Below are 24,440 nucleotides of genomic sequence, written 5' to 3'. Positions count from 1 at the left end.
TACAGGATTATTAAGACTTTAAGGCTTGGAATTATTTCAATCTAACAATTATAATACAGCAGCTAAATTAAAAAGCTGCTCCCTGCTGTTAAATAACAAGAAAAGGACACAGCTGAGCATTAAAATACAACTTTTGACTCCCCCCCCCCAAAAAAAAACTCGTCCAGCTGTTGTTCATCTGTGGTTGTAAGCCTGTAGGAGGCTAAAGTACTATTAGAGTGTGTATTTGGATCACAATTTGCTGGAATTGTTCAGTGCCTTGAAGCCACCATCCATCGGCAGCGGCGCTGCAGTGCGCGCAATCGGCGTGCGCACGCCCCTGATGATGCTGCGCACCCCCGCCTATGTGTGTGTTGGTGAACTGGTGGGAGAGGAGGGGACCAGTGACTGAGGCAGATGACACAAATGCAGGAGGCTCAACTGGACTCCACGTAAATAAACAGCAGACGGCATCGCTCTGTCGCGGAGACTGAAGATACAGAGCAGGCTCCGTGTTTCGCCCACCGAGGGAGGAGATAAGGTGAGCCAAATTATACCATACATAATAACACGTGTCGTGTAGCTTACACTGTCAGGAGTTTGTGGAGAAAGAAGCAGCACGTTGAGTTGGATGCTGTAACGCGGCCAATGAGAGCGCTTTCCTTTTCAGGCTTTTTCCTCAGGACCGCAAAGACACGAGGTTGTTTTTCAAAGCTGAATCTCTAAAAATACACCACACTTTTCATTTACGTGTTCGCTGGTAGCTTTCGGTCACCAGAGAGCAGGTGCAGGTGCACATATTCCGTCTGTCAAATCATGGCTTGATATATAGTGGCTGCTTGCTGAGAAATCATTGTCACTTGTCCTGCAGTTTGAACCTTTGATGTGATCTGTCCTTTGCTATATGGTGCTCACATTACACGCTGTAAGTAAAGACAGATAGATGGATCTGCTGTATTTGACAGTTGTTTTTTTATGTCATGTTTGATGAAATAGCTGTCCTCTTACACAAAATCCCCCATGTCCTAAGCTGATTTGCTCCCCACATGCTTAATTCCCTTCATATTTATATCACAACTTTGCCTGGTTTTGACTGACCAGTCAGTTTGTTTGGTCTAATCCCTTCATCATACTCAATCTGATTATGGTAGCCCCCCTGAGATTCACCAGTTAAGTCCCATGCCATTTATTATACAAGCCAAACAATTCCTTTACTGGAAAAAAAACCACATTCCCAAATCCTCTGCTTACTTCCCCCTCCACCCCCTCCCTCTGACTCCTCTTGGTGAAAGCTTCAGTCAAGGGGGAACTCACCATCATGCAACCCCCCCCCCCCCCAATCCCCAGACTCTTGCTCATACACCACCCAAACACACATGTCTTGGCCACACACTTTCGCTGCCTGCTCAGATAGCCAAATGAATGCCATGCTAATGACCCCTGCTGTATTGTCCGAAGCTGTTGTTCTTACTTCTCTCTGAAAGGGCTGACACACTTTCTAGTAATGTTTATTCACTCCAGGCAGACTATTGTTAATCTGTTTAAGAAGATAACAATATCCCCTCTATCCCTGCCTTATGTCTAGTTTGCATTAATTCAGAAACAGGCGGCAAAATGTGCGATACCACTTTACATATTCATATCCCCGGCTGTTTGTGTGCCTTTCGGTGGTCTCTCCAGTCTTCTATATCTTCTGCATGGTAAGTCAGGATGTTGCTTGTGCCCAGAGAGCCACCACTCTGCTGCTCCTGGAGATCTACTGACAGGACATTTCAGGCTCATTTGACCAATGTAGAAAAATCGGGACAAGATAGTGACCTACATTGTGCTGCCATCTTTACTTTCACCCTCAGCACAAATGGCACTAGGAGGGGAGATTTGCATAACTAAGGGATTATCATGACACACGTTGGCTGGAGTTATTGTGAGAGCACCAGTCAGTCACACTGCTGACCTAAAACCAGTGGCGGGCAGCTCTGCTGCGGGGGCTATGGGAAAAGCTTGGGTGTTGGAGGGAAAATGCCACTAATTTCACTCTGTGGGCCGGAGAAACACGCAGACAATTCTGCGAGAAGTGATCAACGCTCCTTCTGTAAGCAGCTGTCTGTGGCATTGTGAACTCCGCCAACAGTAGGATGGGACAAAGTGTTTCATAGAAAGAGTTCTGTGTCACTTGTGGTAATAATGATGACATCATTCTTTAGAGGAACTGATCTGAACCTTTCACGTGTTGATTCATTTCACCAAGGACTCACTTCATTTATGTAGTGACCCAACAAACTACTGTTGAAGTCAGTAGACATTTAAAAAGAAGAAACTCAAAGTCCTCTCTGTTGTGTGGCATTGAAAGACACAACATTTTAAAGGTTACTTGGGGTTAATTACAATCTATGACTTATGATTTGTTCATATTCACCAAACTAGCTCCTCAAACGTGGGAATTTAATACTTTTCTTTGTCATATAGGATTGTAAACTGAATATATATTGGTTTTGGACTAACCATCCAATAAATCAAGCAAGCTCAATGTGAAAACACCACCTCCAGCTGTGGGAAATTGTAACAGGCATTTTCACATTTTTGGACATTTTCATACACAAAAACATACATAGTAAAAATGAATTGAAATAATAGTCAACAGATTAATTGATAATTGAAACATTATCATTCTATTCAGCCTAATCAAGCAATAAGTTTGTGAACTAACCAGACGATCCTAAACTACTTTATTTAGAGGTTAAACTACATGTGAGTGCACCAATAATGTCAATAATCCCTCATTGCACAGGAAAACTTTGTGCAAGTACAATAAGTAGGTCAATGTTGAACCAGTGTTGGTCTGTGAGCTGTGGTTGACTGACTAATAATTTCACTGTCCACCTTTGATTTCTCTTCTAAATAAGTTTGTCTAACCTCCGGGTTTGTTTACAATCTCTATGGTCATCTGACTACTTGTGTTTCTGCCCGATCTGACTTCCTTTTACTGATGTTGCCGTAATCTCAGTGCAGTGTTATTCTTACCAGTAGCAATTACAAAGAAATGCCCAAGTTAAAGAAAATTGAAATTTCAATAATGTGCTGCAGTAATTTCTTTTTCATTGAGAGTGGCACGGGCCCAGTTAAATAACGCACCATCACAGGTCAGCCCATCTGATTGACTGAATGAGTGAGTGTGTTCTGGAGACACGTGTAGTTGCCCTGAGTGGAGTCGATCCAGCAGCCGTTGTGAATAGAAGTGCTGTGCTGCTCAGCTGTGATGAAGCTAAATCTCAGGGGACTTGATGGAGGGCCATGCCTATCTATTAGTGTCACTGGGTGTTTCTTCCCAGTGGGCCAGTCACACACAGCAGCATAGCACACTGACATCGCCTGGAACTCCTTGTCACAAGCATGTTCATCTCATTTTAGGACTGATGAGCACCTCATTAGAGCACCACAGAGGGAATGCTGTCCCCCCCGCTTCACGGCTGCCTAAACACTTGCCTTGGTGGTTGCAATTTGGACAAATCTATACAGGGGCAGATGAGTACATGCAAAGAAGGACATAGATGTTCATTACACACATACACAAACACATACACACACACTTCACTTTCTCTGTCCCGCTCTGTGAGTGGGGCCTGTATGTTTGCAAGCTGGTGGGTGCAATTAGAGTTTCACACTCAGTTAGGCAGCAGCTCTAATGGGGATTGACACGTTCCTGCGAATCCGCTCCACACAGCTACAACTGTTGATGTTTACATACTAGACCTGTATTATATTATCAGGAGTGGATGGTGACAGATGACTAAGACAAATGGATATTTGGTGAGTTATGTATTGCTAGCTAGAGTGGTTTTCTGAGTAATTACATAAAAGTTGCAGTTCCTTTGCTATTTTCTATTTTGTCTCCTGCAGGAGCACAGCTTCAATGATTTATGATGAGTTATTGCTTAAATGATTGGTGGATAAATTGATAGTTGGTCAACAGAAAATTAATCAACAACAGTTGATAATGGGATAATCGTTTGCCATCGTTTGGTTCCAGCTTCTCAAATGTGAGGATTTGTTTGCTATATTATTGTAAATCTGGCTGTGCAATGTCTCTTCGGGTTCTGGGAACTTGTGAAAAATAAGCATATAAACATAATATAAATGAAGTTGCCACCCTTTGTTAATGATTTGGTAGCTTAAGGTACATTATATCTCATATTGATGATCAATTAATTGTTTATTATATTTTAAGCAAACATTTTTTGGTTCTGGCTTCTCAAGATATTGTATTTTTAGTCTTCTATGATTGTAAACTGAACATCTGGGTTTCAGCTGTTGGTCAGACAAAACAAGCATCTTGAATATGTCAACTTGGGCTCATTTTTTGCTTGTTTTAGACATTTAGACAAAATCATTAGCAGATTCAATAATGAAAAATATTAATCTCAAGCTTTGTTAATCACAGATACCATCTTGAATGTTAGTACATTAGGTTGTATTTTTTGGGGCAGCAGGTAGTGTGGACAGATGGTGAATTAGTAGCGGTCAGTGCGTACGCCCCTGGATGGCCCACAGTGATGGAATCATTACACACCAGAGCTTTACACCATGACAGTCATCAAGCCCAATTACTCAAGGTTGCCCAGGGAACGCTATTATTGCACATGTCAGGTTATTACACCTCTTAGTGAGAACAAAGCATTTAGAGATGTCCAAACTAACTGCCGAGGAGTGACAGCAATGGAGCCCCCTTTTGAAGTGGGAGGTTGGGATAGTGGAGTTGGTTTTATGTTCCCTCTAAACCCCCAGTAGAGCGCCTGACAGGTTAACTAGCTCCATGCATCTCTAGATCTGACTTCCAGTCAACCTTGATTTAAGGGACTTGATATGAACAAATGAAGATGAGACTTGAAATGTGCGCTCAGTGTATGTTTTCAGAATTTTCATAAGATGATCTGCTGTCTTGCCACCCAGTAGAAGAAGTGCAAGGAGGGAAAGGAGAAGTGGGAGTGTTCTGAAGCTTTTAGGGTTGCAGGGAGGAGGAGGGGTGGATCATGTACCTCAGGCGACGCTGAGAAGGGGCAGTGGGAACAAAGGGGGTCTGTTTTCGCTGTCTGTACTGGCGGGACGGCTGTTCTCGCCTCTTTCTTGCAGTATAGGGGGGTGATGCAGGGTTATGCCTGAGGAGATCCACAATAGAAACCCGGGTGTTGGAGCCTCAGTTTGAACACACAGTTGTTCCTGCTGAAGTAGACTGGAGAGGCAGTCCTTGCTACCCACAGCTTCGGGCCTGTTGTAGCTCTGGCCAAGTTTGGATGGGCAGCAGATGTTGGAGAGGTAGTTTGTGGCCCAGTGGCAGCACAAAACAAGGACCAGTGCTTCCCTTTCCTCTCCTGAAAACAACAGGAGGTGGGCATTGCTCCACTGGCAGGGTGCAGGCTTGCCAAAAGTACAGAGAATTCATGAAGAATGTGCACTTGAATGCTTTCTAGTCTGTTCTCAAGCCTCCATCTTCCTCTTATTTGCATAGAGCTTAAGAAAAACTCACGCACATCCCACTCTCTGTTGGCACAGCGATGCAGCTCGCTTGTGTTGTCTAATAGCTCAGCAAATACATCGCCACAGCTCTTATTCGGCCTCTAACATTGGAGATTTAAAGAGTGGGCCCTGCCAAACAATCCACCACAAGCCTCCACACTCTTATCAGCCTGTTGTCCAACATTACATCCTGGAAACTTATAGAAGTGGGGGTCTGCAGACATAAACAAAGTAAAGGCGTGGATTATCTTTATTGTCCCAGCACATGATGCAACAGTGATTGAATCAACAGGAGAAGGGGACACTTAGCTGTCAGCTCATGAATAAAGTTGACATGGAAACACAAAGTGGCTTTGCCATGGTTGAGGAGGCTTGCTGACCTCGAGGTCTTATTTAGGCCAGGCCTAATGCCCTTACCCTCTGCTCCACCCTCTGCCCCCTCCCACACCCGGGCCGAGGGTAAGACACCATGTTAGCAGCTCAGCAGCCACCACTGAAGGGCCCTTAATCCAAGTGGGATGACAGCTTGGCTCTAGATGCTGTTTCTGTGGCGCTGAGACCAATGGGCTTTTATTTTCCTCTTTTTCATCCCTTAAACCCCCCAAACACAGCCACAGGAATCCTGGGAAAAAAATAGACAAAGGAATGGGATGGTAAACAAAACCAAGTGTAGATCTGAGATTCCTTCATTCAGCAGAAGATAAATGTGCACGTCCTTTGAGATATCAAAAGCACAAAATACAATGCTGACTAGGGTTGCTTTGTTTTGTGTTTTTTATTGTCCTGGTGCCACGTGTTGTGTAAAAAAACATCATCTATACCCAGATAATCTTTGCCCAAGCTTCCAGTGAATGATTAGGGAAGATTAAGGTCAGAAAACCATTAGAATCATAAAATGTGGCGCCGCTGTCAATCCAAATCCCCTTTCCTTCTTTTACACCAATCAGCTGAGCAGTCCAGACATCACGTGTGGAGAGAGGTCCAAGCAGGCCAATAGTTACCATTCATACAACAATTCGCATCAGACAAGTTTGCCGGTAGACTGAGTGACTGTACCAGGCAGCTACAGCAAACTCTCCTTTTCCAGGCTGATCACGCTGCCATGCTGAAGTTCACTTAATACTGGCAAAACACAAATAGTGATGATGTCTGATATCCGGCATTTAGAGATAATTGACATTCGCCGATACCTGCACTCACGATGCTGATAAACAAAAGATGTCCATGTACACATCTGCAGACAGCATTGTCAGTGTGGCTGCTGTGTTAGCGCTTCCCCTTGTGAGTTTTGGGAAGGTCGTGCAAAATTACTTTCGAGACCCAAATTTCCTCAATCATCATCGTGTTTTCTAAATTGTAACTAACTTCTAACTCTCCCTTCAACACCACATTCTGAAATCTGCAGCATATCCACTGTATTTTTCTATTTTATTAATTAATAAATCTTCCATCTAAAACAACATGTTACTTACTGAGATAAACATGTACAGTATATTAGATTGTACTCTGCATGGAATAATGGAATTACTTCTTTTCTTTGTTTTGATATTGGCATTATATGTCAGCCTTTGGACACCCTGCTCTCTAAATGTCGACATCGGCCACTGAAAAACCCAGATCGATTGACCATTAGTTTCAAGTCACTCATCAAGTAAAAATGTCAAACATTTGTTGGTTCCAGCTTCTCCAATGTGAGGATTTGCTGTTTTTCTTAGTTTTAAATGATTGAATATATAATGTACGGGCTTTTTGACTATTCTCTGGATATTTGGTTTCTAATAATATTATTATAGTCCTATGCTAAACAAATTGGTAATCAACAGATTTATTGATAATCACTATGTGTAGCACTAGAATTAAACTGATCTACTGCAAAAATAACTATAAACTAATATGTATTTGTACTGTATACAAAGTACAGGTTGCTTTATTTCCCCTGTAATTACACAACACAGATCGCAAAACAGATTTGAGCAATTTTCAGGATTTCCTTTGCATCAAGGACATAATTCAAATACTAATTTCAACCACTATGAAAAGAAAATTGCTTGTAAATTTGATTTATTAAGAGAAACCCAAGGACATCCAGGATAAAGTTGTCTGTGCTCAGGCCCTGTGCCAGAGCAATTTAGGATCAAATGCAAGTAATGGAATAGCAATCAGTGTAATCTCCTTGCGGTCAGTCCTTGCTGGTTTCTCAGCACTGGGCGTCTTTAGGAGCTGGAAGAATGTAATTGTCACTAAGATAATTCCTTGCTGTGGGCTAGCTGTGCCTAGCTGTGGGGAGGGGAGGATGGACAAATGGCAACTTCATTTATCAGGATCTCCTTTGAGGCTGGCTGGCCTGATAACCCAATCAAATGTCTAGTGTGGCTGAGAGCTGTCTGGACCAACACTGGGCTTTTTCAACTCTGTGTTCTTCCCTCTGCCTATGTGGAAATATCAATGAGTCTTTGTCAGTGTGCCATGTTTTACTGCCAAAGCAATATGGTCTTAAGAGCCTGATGCAAAGTCTCTGAAAGAATAAATGTCACTAATAATATTTAATTTTATGGACATTTTAGCAGAATGCAGCATATTTTACCACACACTTACACCACTGTATGATTTGGATCTTGGTGATGAATGGCATTCCTTATATTGGTTTTAGATTGTATTGTTCTGGCAGAGGTTGAAAAGACCCTGGTCTGAAGCAGACCTAATGCTTGGGTCTTCAAGGTTGGCTGGTTTTGGGCCTCTCAGGGCTCAAGGCACAATGACCACATCTCTGTATGAGCGGAGCCATGGTGGACGTGTTACTCAAAGGGGTTACTGCGTGACACAGAGCACGCCTCCACAGATCCTGTGAGAGAAAAATAGGACACATTCACTCATTGGTCATTTGTGATGTGTCACTGAGGTGGAATTCATATAGCTCCTGGTTTTGAAGTCAGTATTTTGATTGTAGTTGACATTTCAGGGTACTCAGAAGGTTCAGAGTCAGAGTCAAGGGGCGCTCTTTAGATGTTCACCACTGCTTTCATGAAATGTAAATGGTGTGAAATAATATGAAATTGTTAATGTACTTGGGGGATCCAGTGTGCTGCTGTACTCCTAGGTTGTACGCATTTTGTAAGCTATACGAGCTAAACTTAAATGCCCATCTGAGACTTTTACATAATCGTTAAAACTGCTATCACAGTAAAAATCTCAGTTCCCCGTGATTGAATGGTAATGATTAAAATAGTATTTTCATATCCAACGTCGGCCTTTGAGTTGATGATATCACAGCACTTATGGAATTATTAAAACCTGTTTTATAATCACAGCTTGTAGCCATGAGATCTAAATAAAGAGCAATCGCTACCCTGAGAGCAGATTATCCACTGATCTCTACCAGTGTCTGTCTCTGTCTGTCCCTGTTCCTCTGATTATTTCCTTTTTGTCCTTCCTTCAGTATGACTCTCAGAGTATATTTCATATCTGCATTTGCTAACCTGGCAACAACTATTTGTAGTGTAGTATGTGTTCTTGGTAACTACTATACTAACATTAAAACCTAAGAAATGTCTTAGCTTTGGTAACGTTTACATAATGTATACATGAAGTCAATGTAGCTTTATAAGCTGTAGCATATCCTCCAAAAATGTAGTTTTTAGTGGCACAAACAATGTAATAAACATAGTCCTGCCAATAAAACCATGTAAGTATGACATTATCCATATGGTTTCACAGTTGTCCTGGTATGCATCCTTTTCAGAATAAGTGGAAATCTGATTATACCTGACATTGTTGCTGTTGTCATTTTAATTTGTTTGGAAATGTAATTTAAAACCTTCCTAGTTTACTTCATATTTAAACAGCATTTTGTACTATTTGTTACTACATTTTTTACTCTTTAATGTATTAGCAAGATAACATTAGCTTTGTCATTTGGTTCACTTTCCTAACAGTTACACCTTGCAGTTTCATGGTGTAAATATTTAGTAACAACTAGCCTCTACAGAGAAACTGGTTTATGAGGTGCAACCCGTTTTGATTTAGTTATGTTTACATCTCTACTTAGTTAACATGTGACTACACTGTGTTTAATATCCAGACAGACCAACCATCTCCAGTTACTGCAACAGGCCACAGTGAAAAGAAGCGTAGATCCTTCCCTCTTCTATCTTTCCTTTCACTGGTTTTGAGAAAGGGACACTCATTATGCTATTTGAGACAAAACACTATCTGATTTCACAGCTGGTTACCCTCAAAAAGTCCCTATTACATAGAATCATCTGGGTCTACGTAAGGTTATTATAATTCTGGAGCTTACATGTTGACACTGACTTATCCCAGGGTAAAGCCTGAGGCAAAGTAGCTAGTAGTTCATTATATCAATGCATATTTTAGATTTCCCTGTTTTCAGTACTGCTTTTAAATGTAGGCGTTGTTCATTGATATAGTGCATAATCAGACCAGAATTGGGGGAACCACATGGAGGTCGGACTAATTGGATTCTCCACGGTCATCGGCAGAAAAAAAAAATCTAATTAAGCCTTAGGCGTCCCAAGTCAAACTCCCAGGATTACCCTGGCCTTGCACCCAAAACCTAACCCTGGGAGAGAGTGATAACTAGACTCCCATAATCTGAAGCTAGTCTGACTGTGGTGAGGGTGGATTGATGATGAAATCCCTGCAAACTTGCTCTGCCAACCCAACTGCAGGGATGGTTGACGTCACCTCAGGTTCACTGGTATGTCAGTCACGTCAACCACGAAGCAGTGAAACACATCAGGTAAATTAAGTTCAAATCATACATCACAATTTGAGATTTGCCAAAGTACTCCACTTTGTTCTGAAGTTCAACACTAAAACAGGAAATAGTGCATATAGATACAGTAACGTCAGTGTGTTTTGGGGAGATAATGATAGAAAAACTGATTTCATGCAGTGCTTTATCCGTATTGCTCACAATCCCCCGCACTTTGAAGTCAAATTAGAAGTATGTCTGTATGGGTGGAAACAACAGACAGATTAGAGAACAGAAAACATGCTTTGAAAGAGCATATAACCCTCCTCCTCCTCCTCCTCCTCCTCCTCCTCCTCCTCAAATCTGCCTTTTGAGACAAAATAAAAACCACAAAGTATCTTTCCTTTTGTCCAACTTTAGGATGTGGGTTGGATGTATGCTCTGAATTTTAGGGTTTGATTGTCACTCACTCTTTTGTGTGTCTTTTGAGTGTCCATTGAGAAAAAGTACATGTTTACTGTGGTCATTGAAAGAGTTTGTCTGTGAGGAGAATATCTCACAACAGGAGACCACTGTTGATCAGGTGCTTGTCTCAAGGAAGTAGGGATGAAGGGAGGTAGAGGTGAGGAGAGTGAGGGGTCAGGATGGGGCGAGAGACAGGGAAGAGCCAGTGACCAGGACATGCTCTCCCTCTCACCAGGATGCAGCCAAGTCTGAAATATGGCTTTTTATTTTTGATCTTGGAAGGCCTGCGGATATGTCCCTTCCCCATGTGTCTCCAAGGTGTCACTGACTTTTATATATATATATATAAAGTTATATATAAGAATAAAAAGTTGCTTGTCATTTCTTCTTGCCTTCTGACAGGATTCGATGGTTGTGAGTTGTTTTTCCCGGTCTAGCATTAAATAGCAGCCTGAGTGAGAGCTGAATATGCTCTTCTGGCCTCAAAACAAAAGCCCCAAATTTATTTCACTCACTCTGTTTATCTAAGCTGTGATTCAGCCGGAATGGGACTTTGGATATGAATTTCGAGTGGAAGAAGAGCGTTGGCAGCAGTGGCAGGGCCACGTCCCTGACAGCCCTGTTGAATTAATACCTTCCAAATGGCTTGTGTAAAGAATGAAAAGAGGAGCCTTGAAAAAAAACCTACAACTGATCTAATGCACTGCTCTGATGGAGGTCCATTTTTACCCGTAATGTGTTGTGAAACCATCCTTTTTTATTCCTGTGACTCATATTGTGTGGAATAGAAGCATAATGGAGTAGTGGCCACGGAGGAACCACCCGGGACAGCTCATCATAGCACTTCAGTTTGATTGACATAGCGCTTCTTTTTTCACATCAGACGTGGCAAAATGGTATAAAAGTGGCTCCTTTACATAACATTGGACAATTGCATGGCTAACCTCCTTCATTCACCACTGGGCCTCTGTGAATTCAAACTGGAGCAACCTCAACATATCTGTGTTTTGTAATGCTAAAATTAGCAGAATCTAAGGCATGTGCTTGATATGGTAATAGGGCAAGGAAATTGTGTTTGAATGTTAATTCTCCATTATACCATGGGTATTTTACAGAATTGGCTTCTTAAATTAAACAAAAAATGTGTTGGTTTTGGTTTGACATTTAACATGGGGAATATGAATAGGCCGTATAGATGGAGGATGTAAATGTATATCGCTAAATTGTGATATACAACATTTTCTGGAAATCAATTGAGAAACATGAGCTTAAAGGTTCATTCTTGACATTAAAAATAACAGTGTAACAAAAACTGGTCCACTTACCTGCTTTTTTCAAAGCTTACAACCACATCTCGTGGCTTCATCAGGATCTTGAATCACTTTTCATTAGTTGTTATCTCTTTTGTTCCGTTTTGTTCTCATTTGCTTGGATTCCTGTCAGATTGTGTCCCTTGTTGTTCTCAAAATACTGTCTTGATTGTTTTACCAATGTCCTCTGTAATGTTATGTGATTATATGCTGATTGATTGATTTTGTCTAAACTTCTTGCATTGTACATTTCTTACTGTGCATGTTGCTTGCCTTACTCCATATAGATTTTTAGTCTCTGTTTAGCTACCTAATGTTTCATCTGCTTCCTCGTGTTATGATTTTACATGTTGCTTGCGTTATTGTTATTCTAATAGATAATGTAACATTTGGCCAAGGGACAGAAAATTTTCTTTTTGGCAAACACATTTACATTGATAAACTCACAAGGACAATGGCATGCACTCTCCCAGGTATTTCTAAATCAATCAATCAATAAATAAATCACTTTGATGCAAAAAGCAGGGATATCCCCATTTGGGAAACTCTGTTTTGCGTGTGTACGGCTTTATTCCATCTTTGACTTGGCATTCATTGTATTACTGAACTGATCAGATGATTGTAAGTGGGACAGTCAGGCTTCATCATGGATCACTATGATTAGCCGCCTAAGCATTCTGGCCATGGATATGAAATTGTGAGGATTAAATATAACACAAGATAACATCTCATTAATCCCTACGGGCTAATTTAAATAGCTTCTGTCATCGTACCATGCCGTTTCTCCTCTGCTTCCTTCAGCTCATTTCTTACTCAGAACAAAGCTTTCTTAGAGAGAAAAAAAAGGCAGCAAAACATCCCACAGAGTACTGCATCATGCTGGATGATTTATGATAGTGTTGGTTGAGGTGGCATAAATGGACACTTTTGTGACACTGAGATGTTAGTGCCTCTTTGACTCACACAGTCACAGCTCTCAGCTGTGCCGAGTGCAGGCTTTAAATGTTTAATGGAGAGTCAAGGGATGAGGGGCATTTTCTGTCTCTCTGTTTCTGTCTGCATAGTGTTTCATTCCCACCTGGCCAAGCTCCAGTGCTCACTGCAGCATTCTGACCCGCTATGCTGCTGCATTGAGTCCGAATACAAAGCCTCAATGGAGACTTTTTAGCCCCACTGAAGTTATGCAGTATATTGACTAGAAGCACAGGTTTCTGTTCTCAAACTTGGCCGGACTGTAAAGTTCCTCTGTCACTTGACCTGTATTTCTAGCCTGGCCTTCCTCTTCACAACATCAGTGTCAAGGTAGTATGCAGGTTGTTTGACCACCACCCACCAGCCTGTGTCACGGTCAAACCCTCAGCATTGGGGAGTAGCCCAGGCTGTCCTTCAATGGCTCTTTCACTGCCACTTAGTGACAATGCATTTTTTCCATGCCATAAAGCAGATGCTGTTTTATAGCAGCACAATACTAGGCCCATCTGAAACTGTTTACCATGTGAAAGGCACACCGGGATCAGGATGCCTACCACTGTGTGGGGCTTTTTGACTTGCCACTCTATAATGAGTACACACTGGAAGGAAAAGGAGCAGGCAGCTTTAACTGGCATTGTGATCACTGCATAGAGAGAGGAAATGCAGTATAAAGTGCTGATCCAGGCTATTCTTCAACAGCCGGGACTTTTAATACTTACTAGAAAGATCTTACAGAGATTACTGTGACATCAAATGAGCTTGTCAGCAGTAACACCCACAACAGATAAAACTTGCAAGGGGACGTGCATTTTAAGTTTTGTCCACCCGAAAACAGATTGTCCTACAAATTATTATAATGCTTTAACATTTTAGTGAGCGCAGTGCCATGCCAGCAATCCCTGACCTGAGTTCTGCTGCATCTTGAAACAGCCGTGGCAGGTGTCCTCTGGATGAGGACACTGATCTTTTCAGACTTCTTTATCTTGAGAGTCAACAAAATGTAGAACTAAGAAGTGAAGTGAAAACAGCTTGACTACAGAGGCTTAACAGAAAAACCCTGCCGTTAAATGATTAGCTTCCTCTTTTTGACTAGTACCTGTCTTCTCTTGTCTTGCTGTTTGTTGTCAGTTAGTTGAAGAGGCTCCCCTTGTTCCGAGTTGTCTGCCCTCAGGTCTTGTTGTATGATGTTGCCCCCGACCTCACCACCCCCCGCCCCCCTTATAAAAACAGTTTTGAACCAGTACTGCTGTTGGACTTATTGGTAGTCTGTCTGCAAGGATTCTTAGTCACTAATTGAGCACTCAACCATAGAGGGACCTTGAAAGGCCAGAGGTACCTGACGAGACAGGCTGGTTGGTCAGTCACCCTTCACAGTCAGTCTCTACCGCACCCCATACATGATTTCAGGCCCTAGAAGGACCTGCTGGAGACAGTCAGCACTCAGACCTCCTCCTAAAGCTAAGGTCCCTTTAGCCCCCCAGCACCACTCAGAGGGTTTATCCTCCCTGACAAGAGTTATCCAAGGTCTCCAGTCCTCAACTGGTTGTCAGTCATGTCAAGGACACACATTTATCGTGTCAAGAGCCTGGAGAAATAAGAACAGCGCTGCACACATAAACACCCAGACGGGGACATGTTTAAGTACATTAACCCAACTGTAGTCCCACTACAGAAGAAGGATGTCACTATGGGAAATAAGGAAGTAACCGTGGGTGTGTAAACCAATTGTATAATTTGATTTCTGCTTGTGTAGTGGGTTGATGGCAATGCATTTGGGTGAATATGTAGCTCAGCTCACTGAGACAATAGTGCTGCTGGCTGTATTAAAAAATGTTTGAGCAGAACATTTTTTTTTAGCAAACGTAGTGACTAGGAATGGGGATCATTAATTTTTATTGATATTGATACCCTTATTGAGACTGCTGAACTATCAATACTTTACCATGATTTAGTGATGGTTATTTGTAGGGTTGCCACTAACGACTATTTTGATAGTTGATAAATCTATCGATTATTGAATAACCGACTATTCGGATTATGAATCGCAAAATGACATAATGCCTCTCATTTAGCAATTAGCCTTGAAATTAAACCTGAGGTTGTTTTAGGCATGTGCCAATTAACAGTAAAAAGAGTAAAATAAATACTGCTTTCAAAAATGCATCTTTAATGAACGTTTCTGCTGCAGCAACAGAAAGTTCCACTGAAACACGTCCTGATAAGCAGCGTATCTGCTGTTTAGTGACAGAGCAACTTTCACGCCAGTACTGCAACACCCCGGGACAAACTGACACTGTATAGAAAGAAAGGAATAACGTCATGCATTTAATTTGCCGAATTTACAAGAGGGGATCAATAATAACGATTTTGTAGTAGACATTTCACAACAAAAATAGTTTCCCCTTACTCAACAATTCACAAAACTCCGTGATTTTTTTAAGGGAGAGACGGGAGAACTGTTTTTCTACTTTAGAATGTATGAAATTGTCCGGTGTTGTCTAATCTTGCACACTCGGCAGCAACATGTTCTCCAGCTGGAAACGTCGTTTATGATTGTAAAGTCAGGGCACATCTGGAATGTGAACATGGCCGTTGTGTATCATAATTATGTGCTACTCCCAGCACCATTACTGTAACAATCAATCAAATTGACCAACTGTATAGAAAACGTTTCAGCTCATAACGTGAAGTAACACAGCTTTAACGTGAAGCTAGCTCGCTAACTAGCTTACCGACACGAGTCTTCATCATCCACAGAGACACAACGTTATGCGCCTCCTCTTCAGATGCTCCGGTGTTTCCAGGAGAGCTCAGCTTTGCTGCAGTTCACGACCTTTCTGGCTGCGTGAAGAGTGAAATGCTGCCACACTCTGGAGGTTTTAGGTTGTGAAGGTGTTACTGCAGCTCTGATGTTGTTTTAGTAACCTTAACGTTACTGTTAACATCACTTTACTCTGTTAAGCTGACGGTGTTGCTACTATCAAACAAAATTTAATAATCGATTTTTGTCGACTATGTAGATTTGTTGTTGCACCCCTAGTTATTTGGTAAGACCAGACCCAACGGGCATGAGGTAGGCCTGCACGGTATGAGGAAAATATTCAATGTGTGATAACGTTATATATTGAGATGACATATCACTTGCAATAAATAAACATATATTGAAGTGTACATATTAACTGCCTGGTTGTTTTAAATTTAATATTTTAAATACAGCTAAATGTTGTTTCTAGAGCAGCAACATTAATGTTTACAACAGCAAAGTAACTCAATAACTTTATCTGACATCACAAGTAGTGAGTGATGTTTAGAAAGAACAACATCAGTCTGTATCAGTCCCTCCTCCTCTCTCGCTGGCTGCAGGTAACGTTACCAGGTAGAAGGACGAGAGGCTGGTTTGCCTCAGCCAGCAGCTGAGTTTTTAAGACTACAGACCAGTCTTTTCTCCAGACAGACAGCTTTTTATTTAGCTTGTTTTTAACATTTGGCTAAAGCCAAGCTAGCGTTAGCTGTGCTTGTCTTAAACATATAGGATGAGGACAGAGATGATTAAATTAACCATTTCTACATGTTTAACGTTACCTTACAGACAGGTGTATTGATAAATTATTGTCTTTTTACTTGCGAAGGTTGGATTACACGTACTTACAGTAACGAGTGTAGCTGTCATCAACTAACATTACAGTAGTTTGGAGCTAACTTAACCCTCACCGTATTCCACCACGACAGCGCCGCCTCTCGCTCTGCTGCCGCTGCTTGTGTGTGTGTGTGTGTGTGTGTGTGTGTGAGAGCAGGCAGAGACTGCAGCCTGATGATTTTCTTATCCATTGCGTTGCAAAATAAAACCGAATTGACGCTCGAGATATACATCATAGAACCCGCAAGTCTTGATAGCAGTATCGATAAGCTCGAACCTTATTGATTTTCAGGTTTTGAGAAATTTTGGAACCGGGTCCCTTTGGAACCGGGTCTCGATCCCCATCCCTAGTAGTGATGGGATGGTAACGTCAGTATGTCTGTCATTAGGTTGGTTGGTTGATCGGTCTGCCACTTTGGTTCAGACTGAAATTAGGTCATATGGCCATAACGGTTTCTACAGACATTCACAGTCCCCAGAGGTTGAAGGCTCCTGACTTTGGCGATCCTCTGACATTTCATCTAGCTTCATCATGAAAGTTTTGGTTTTGAGTGACATGTCTCGACGGCTATTGGATAAATTGACAGTAAATGTGGTACAAGCATTCTTGTACCCCACAGAATTAATTGTTATAACTTAAGTGATACTTGAATGATTAGAAAATATTAGCATGCTAACACATTAAACTAAGATTGTGAACATGCTAAACATTAGCATGTTAGCATTATCATTGTGAGAATGTTAGCATGCTGACTGTAGCATTTAGTGCAAAGCACTGCTATGCAGAGACTCACAGAGCCACTAGCATGGCTATAGACTATTGCACAAAACATGCAACATGCAGTACATTATTCTCACTTGACTTTCTGACAAGGGGGGCATTTTTAAAAGTTTTAACTGGTGAGTCCTAGTTTTTATAAAGTATTTAAATTGTTTTTTTAGAGCAGAAAGAGGCCAATTTGTGTCAAGCACTTTCATACAATACATCCCATTCCATTTTATGTGGTACAGCATATTTGAGAACAGTTTTTTACGTACTAATTTACAATTTTTCTGTCCAATCTGTCAATAAAAGACATCTGGTGTGGATAAGGATAATGGAAAACACTTTTAAGCACACTGTCAATACATTCAATCCCACAATGAATCCCCTCCAACCAATTTGTGAATTAAAAAAAAGTGATCTGTTCACCCAACAAAACCATTCCATTACTTTTTTATTATGCCGCTGTCTATGCTGTCATCTAAGTTATTTCAGCAGCGAGCATCTGTCCCATTTTATTATATCATTTCCCTGAAGAGTACAAGGTGTCTTGTCACAATTGCAGCAATGTTAGTTTTGCTTATCAAGAATGAGGCAGAAGGAACACAGACCACAGAGACTGACACACATACAGTAGAAGATGGTGTGAAATCCCACTAGGCTTTGAATAACTGAGCATGTAGCACAGATACCAGAGAAATCACTGAGAAAACTCAGACCTGAATGCCTGTAAATGACAAGGCTGTTGTCGCTAGTAAATCAAGTGAAGGCTTTTTCTTGCAGCTTCTTCTTATTGTTGGAGCCAGTTTCTCTGACATCGTGCATTCAGGCAGAGCTTGTCTCTCAGCTTCGTTTTGTCACTAATTTATTCATTTAAGCAGTGGCAGCCACACTCAAAGACAATGGCACACAATCTCTGTGTGGAATTAACCTCAATAATTATGCAGGTTTAAGAAAAGAAAAGCCCAATTGTTACACACTCCTCAAAATTCCTGCCCCCTTCTGGGCTCGACATCAAAGTGAATAAATTACTGAACTCAAGAAAATATTCAATTTTCCTTCCACTCGGAATAACAGTGCTCTGCAATATTTGTGTAAGAATATTTAGATTGTACCCTCCAAGGTCAACTGTTCTTGTTTACGTTTGCATTGCAGTACTCAGCCTAATGGAAGCATGTATCCACAGTAAGTGCATTATCCCTTGCTAGCAGTGCATGGGATCCATTTTCTCAAAACATTTTAAAGGAATCGACTTTACGCGATTCCAATAAAGACCTGGTTCAGAGTGCTAATGGGTCGTTTGATCAATACATGAGCTTTTCCACTGTAAATACCATAGTTGGCTGAACACATTTAAAGGAGAGCTTTAGAATCCATTAAGTATTCAGGCACCATTTGAGCTGACCATTTGGAGCTAGTATCATATCACGCTGATTTATTCTCACGTTGGAATATCATTGAGTTAAAACACTTGTCCTTATAATCCTGTAGTTAGTTTTATTTCAGAGAACATAAATTACAACGTCTTAAATACATCTACTTTATGTCAGGCAACATGTTTTGTATCCTCAACTACAAGACTGTCTCCAAAAAGGCCTAACTGGCTAACTTAAAGATGCCTCGTTTTCTTATAAACAAACAAAAGTTATGTTGACATTCTGCATTTCTTACCAAAACACATTGTGTGTATTCTTTAGATCGAGCAAATGTGCTTGCAGTCTTCTTCCCTCTTGCCTTTGTTGTCGCATTGCTGTTATCGTTGCTCAGTGGAATAGCAGTAAACAAATGGCTAGATATGAATGTGCAGGTTTTATAAACAAAACGGGGACCCACTTGTAAAAGCACTGCAGTATTAATGATTAAAAAACTCCACAGGATATCTTTGTGCATCATGCATTCAAAAAATCTATTTTTGCTTTTATCTTAGTAAACGATTAGCTGCATAGTTCCCAGTAGAAAATAACAATGGAAACCAAAACTCATTTCCCATATCATTGAGATGTCACCTTCTACACTGCCATACCATCCAGTTTCAGCATTGATTAGTAAAATTTCAGAACTCAACTGGGCACACCTTTGCTTCTCAGATAACTTATATACAAACATAGTTCTCCATACCATATTTATATTTCAACATCCTAAATATAATCCATATGTCATTGGCCCACTGTTACTTACTATCAGCAACAGCAACAGTTTCTCTTAACATACACAGACCTTTTCATTGATTGAAATACCTCACAAAACCTGTAGTTGTTAAACAAAGTGCTCATTTTATTTGGCCATCACCCACTGATTTATTTACCCTGAATATTTATTCCTTCTAGTCAGCCTGCTTTCTTCTATATCATGCAGTTGACTGAGCTACACACTTCCTATATCATATACTCCACTGTAGCCAACTTTGATGCATATTTGTCCTACATATACTACTGCTGAAATTTTTAGTTGATCAACTGAAAGTTGAAAGCCTAGTTATTTCTATCTAGTAAAAATGGCAATATTTGCTGGTTTTGGATTTTTAAATGTCTGATTATGTTGCTTTTGTCTGTTTTATAGTAAATTGAATGTCTTTGGGTGTTGGAGTGTTAGCTGAGAAAACAAGGAGTTTGAAAACATGAGCTTTCCCCCTCGAAACGGTGATTTGCATTTTTCACTATTTTAATGATTGATAATTAAATAATTGTTAGTATTCCTAATACTCAAAGAGAAGCATATAAAAACGCAATCTAAATGCTGGGCAGATGCTTCAGTAACAACACCTGACCACATTTAATACACAGTTGAGATATAATAAGGTATTGGCAGACAAAAATAACAGACAAAAACAACAATAACTGAAGCCCATTTGCATCCTGTACTCGGCTGCTAAAAACAATGGCAGCTGAAATTCTGCCTAATGTACAACACGGTGGACGAGATGAAAGCCTCTCTCCAGCAGTGTGCCTGGTACTCAACCTGTCTCAGATGAAATGTAATGACGGATCTCGAGAATAGGAAGCCCAGGTTGTTTTTTTCCCCACGTGCTTCTAAGAATAGGATAGCTTCATTCCAAAAAAGTCTCTCCGTTGTCTGTGTTTACACAGCTCATAATTGCTTTAATAACTGAGGTAATATGGGTTTTAATGATTCAGGATCAGGCACTGGGACATGTGTTAGCCTCTAACCACCATTATTCCCTGTTTCTCTCAGTATCATTGTCTCCACAGTTTCCACAGTTTGTGACCACTGCCTCCTCAAAATGCTATCAGTTACTCAAAGACAACCTGTGCTGAGGATGTGTGTGTTTTCGTGTGTATCTGTGTGTGTTTGGGGATATATGTATGTCTGGTTGAATTATTGATGCAGTGTAAATCCAATCTGCCTCATGGCAGGTGCGACGGGTTCTGTTTGCTATGTGTTTGTGTGTGTTTTTGTACTTGTGTGAGGCATTGTCAGAGAGGAGGAAGGAGCAGTACTGTAATTAAAAGGCAGCACAGTCTGCTGTCCTGCCCACACAGATTCATATGTAAATTGCAAACACACATGACAACACATGTACACTGATGCTACAGAGAAAACTTATCTTCCCTCCTCTCTCTTCCTCCCTATCCTTCCTTCAGTCTCAGTTGAGCAGTACAGTTTGTTTTGTTTTCTCTCTTGCTCTTTGTACTCTCTCTCTCTCTCTCTCTCTCTCTTTCTCACAAACTTCACAATGTGCCACACTCGAGCTGCAGCAGTCTGTTATTGTGCAGCATGCAGACAAGCTGCTGGGAGCCGACCAGTGATATCATCCCATTGTCCCTGTGCTGCCACCTGCACCAGAGAGTGTAGAGTCCAGGAAGAGAGGGGAGGGAAAGAGAGCTGGAAGAAGAAGGGAGTCATGAGAAAACATGCAGAGAGTGAGGGAGCGAGAGGAGTCTTGAGAGGGATGGAGGACTTTGTGGTCTTACTCCACTGGACCGTTTAGAAACACTAACCTATTCAAAGACATCTTTTGGAGCAAGCAACAGAGAGGCACAAGCAGTGATCATTATAATGTAATTCTTGCATAAATTATCAGATAGTGGGCAGGGACCTTACAAACCATTATACAGTGAATTTTGCCATCCCTTTAGTGTTTTTACCCAGCCTTAATGTGTTTACCCTGACCATTCACCCGGCTGTTATTTGAGAATCTACAGTACACACACACTAGTGCACACGCACTAGTGCACACGCACTAGTGCACACGCACTAGTGCACACATACTAGTGCACACACACGCACACACCAGGGATTCATGTTTCAGTGATGTACTCATGCCAAACAGACATACAACCTCACACTTGCGAATGTACAAACATTTGCAGATTCATGCTGCAGGAATGTACACACTCTTCTCCCTTCCTACTAGCACATCATATATATATTATTTTTTTCACTGCACACATACACATAGCAGCTAACTAGATGACACCCCCACACCTTCTCTCTCATTCAATCCTGCTCAGCCTTTACATTTGCTCTTGCCTTTGGCCTTCTTTCTTTCCTATATTACACGTCTCTCTGCCCCCCCCCCCCCCCGCCCTGCATTTTATCTCAGCACCTGCAGCAGCATAATGTGTGTGTGCGTGAGTTAGTGTGTGTACACATCAGTCTGCTGTAGACAGGCTGATTAAACCCCTTCAGCGCTGTCTCCTTCCCCACTGGCTCAGCACACCTCAACGTAATGACACATCACTGACACTCCCCACCTCTCCCAGCTGTTTGTGGCTTCTTTCACTTCTATCAAAGTGAGACTTTGTCTCTATTGCCAACATGAGGTTGACTTTTGTGGTTTTAAGTGAAATGTCTTGAAAACTAGTGGATGCATTGCAATAAAATTTGGGACACGTATTCATGTTCGCCTTAGAACGAATGACATTCCCATCAGCCTCAGCTGTACTTTGTGCTAACACGCTAAACTAACATGGTGAATGTTGTCCCTGCAAAAAATGTTTTTGTCAGTACTGCATGTGTTTGTATAGTCTTGTGAGGCTCGGGTTGTGCTGAGGAGACAGGTGGTGTGCGAGCTGGACACACAGCGTGGGTGAGGATGGAGGAGAAGATGGAGGGAAGAAGAGGAATCTCATTCCCCTCCTGCTGCCACAAACATGCACTTCAAAGACCTCAGCCCTCAGCTGTTGTTGTGGTTCCCTAATGAAACTAATGAAAATTAATGTAAACGAGCAATGACAGTCGAGCAGCAAACTCATGTTTTTCTGTAGCTGGGTTAATGCTGTAGGAAACTCATGTTTTTCTGTAGCTGGGTTAATGCTTCGGCACAGCGTTAAATGAAACCGACGTCCATTTATCTGTCCATGGCTAGTATCTAATGCATCAGTGGGGCAGGATGTTTGTGCTTATGGCTGCAGTGTTGCCAACAGTAATGAACAGCCTGGATGACGCGCCTCGTGTAGCATCGATCGCCCCCTCTCACACAGACGGCGGATGGAAATTGGTCCTGGTGGGGGAGCAAAGGAGGTACACAAATGCCTGCACCTTCTGTGGACACATATGGATGCAGGGATCAGCACACATGTACATACTGAGAGAGCGAGAGCGTGTGTGTCCGTGTGTGTTTGTGTGTGCGTGGGGCAGTGTGTGTTTATTGACTCCTGCGGATGCTCGCTGCTCACTGGACCGAGGATGATCTTCTTATTGGTGACAGTTTGGAGCTTATAGAGGAGGAGACCAGCTCAGTGGGACTTTCTCCCACTTGGATCTCTTCCACCTCCCCTCGTGTCCTCAGCCTGCACTCTCTGCAGTTGGAGGCAAGCCCCATATACACACTGTATCAGACCAGGCTGTAGTGCTTCCTTTGCTGCTTCATTAACACATGAATGGGTGCCATAATGCCATACTGTATAGCTATTGCTAGCAAGTTACTCAAAGTCATTGGCTTGTACACGGTGGGCTAACAATAGCCAAGGGGGGAGGGGTTAAAGTTTCAGTTGGTTATGGTGGTGCATATCTTTAAAGCAAAATTCTGTTTTTTATATAATTTTTATACTCATCAAGCTAATGATGATTAAATCTGGGAACGCAACATTGCTGCAACAAAGCAGGATGGCCTGATGGTTAGACAGACTGAAAACAAGCCAACCGTTTCGACACATTATCTAAATAACTTCATAGTTAAAACTCAAAATTAGCACACTGGAAATATCAGTAATAATCCTACTTATAACAGCTGTGCAGCAACAAACAAAATGCAGCAGACAATACCAACAAACCTAAAGAGACATAGGGAAACAGCACAGTCAAACAAAAAACTATTATTATTCTTAAGTGTATTAGCCTTTTAGTTCTTCAGAGATCCAAAGCTTAAGATATTCAAGTTGGATTGCCAAGCCTTAAAGAAAAATGATTTTTAATTACAGCAAGGGTTTTATTTTTGTAACTCTGGGCATTAGTATCTATTGGCTGTGATTACACTGTACTCACCAAAGTAAGATCTGGGAACTCAAAAAGATACAAAGGGGCGACCAGCACAAACGTTGAGACAATTATACAAGTTGTAGACAAGTCCCCGGGTTAGCCAAACTTATTTGGAAGAGAAAACAAACAGGGACAGTAAAATTATTATCCAAACTGTTCATTGTCGCCACATTCCAAGATCTCTGCAATGTTGGTGAGTACAATGCTATCATAATTGATAGAATTGATAAGCCTATTTCCAGACCTCTGAATCACCTCTTGACACCTCAGATTTGTTGAGCACTTACAGTCCCCTCCAAAAAACTCTCAATTTAGTTTGATTATTGTAATAAATCTTGTTGTTGTAATAAACTGTTGTTTTCCTTTAAAGGAGACCAATTATACTGCATTCCCAGTCCTATATTGTTGTTCTGTGACTTTTGCATGATTCAAAGTTCAAAAAAATCATATATACTTATACTGGCCCTTCATGTAGGCCTTCATTTAAGCCTCAATCATAAACAAGCTGTAAATGCTCCTATCTCTTTAACTCCCCCCCTCTCAAAGCCCAGTGTATTCTGATTGGCCAAGACCGGAAGCATGTTGTTGCATTTTTCCTCATTATTTGAAACTTTGGCCATGTTTAACATGAACATCCAACATTGTAAC

At 41.4% G+C, this 24,440-nt stretch overlaps 1 protein-coding gene across 14 annotated transcripts in view; it reads left to right on the top strand.

The window, feature by feature from the left end:
- The first annotated feature begins 438 nt into the window (after positions 1–438).
- Positions 439–24,440, top strand: part of LOC119894232 (neuronal cell adhesion molecule-like) — a 76,665-nt gene continuing 52,663 nt past the window's right edge. For 7 of the 14 annotated variants that reach the window (XM_038706866.1, XM_038706867.1, XM_038706863.1 and 4 more), the window contains exon 1: positions 440–520. The gene's annotated coding sequence lies outside the window, so the exon portion shown is untranslated. Of the gene's footprint in view, positions 521–24,440 lie in introns of all 14 variants that reach the window. The other 7 variants (XM_038706874.1, XM_038706871.1, XM_038706872.1 and 4 more) reach the window with 2 other exon arrangements.

Source organism: Micropterus salmoides, unplaced genomic scaffold (genome assembly GCF_014851395.1).
Source record: "Micropterus salmoides isolate LMB-PRFRI ecotype aquatic unplaced genomic scaffold, ASM1485139v1 Ms_hic_scaffold_8, whole genome shotgun sequence".
In the NCBI taxonomy this organism is placed as follows: Eukaryota; Metazoa; Chordata; class Actinopteri; order Centrarchiformes; family Centrarchidae; genus Micropterus; species Micropterus salmoides.
Note: the sequence above shows the minus strand (reverse complement) of the source record. Positions and strands in the feature narration are given on the sequence as shown.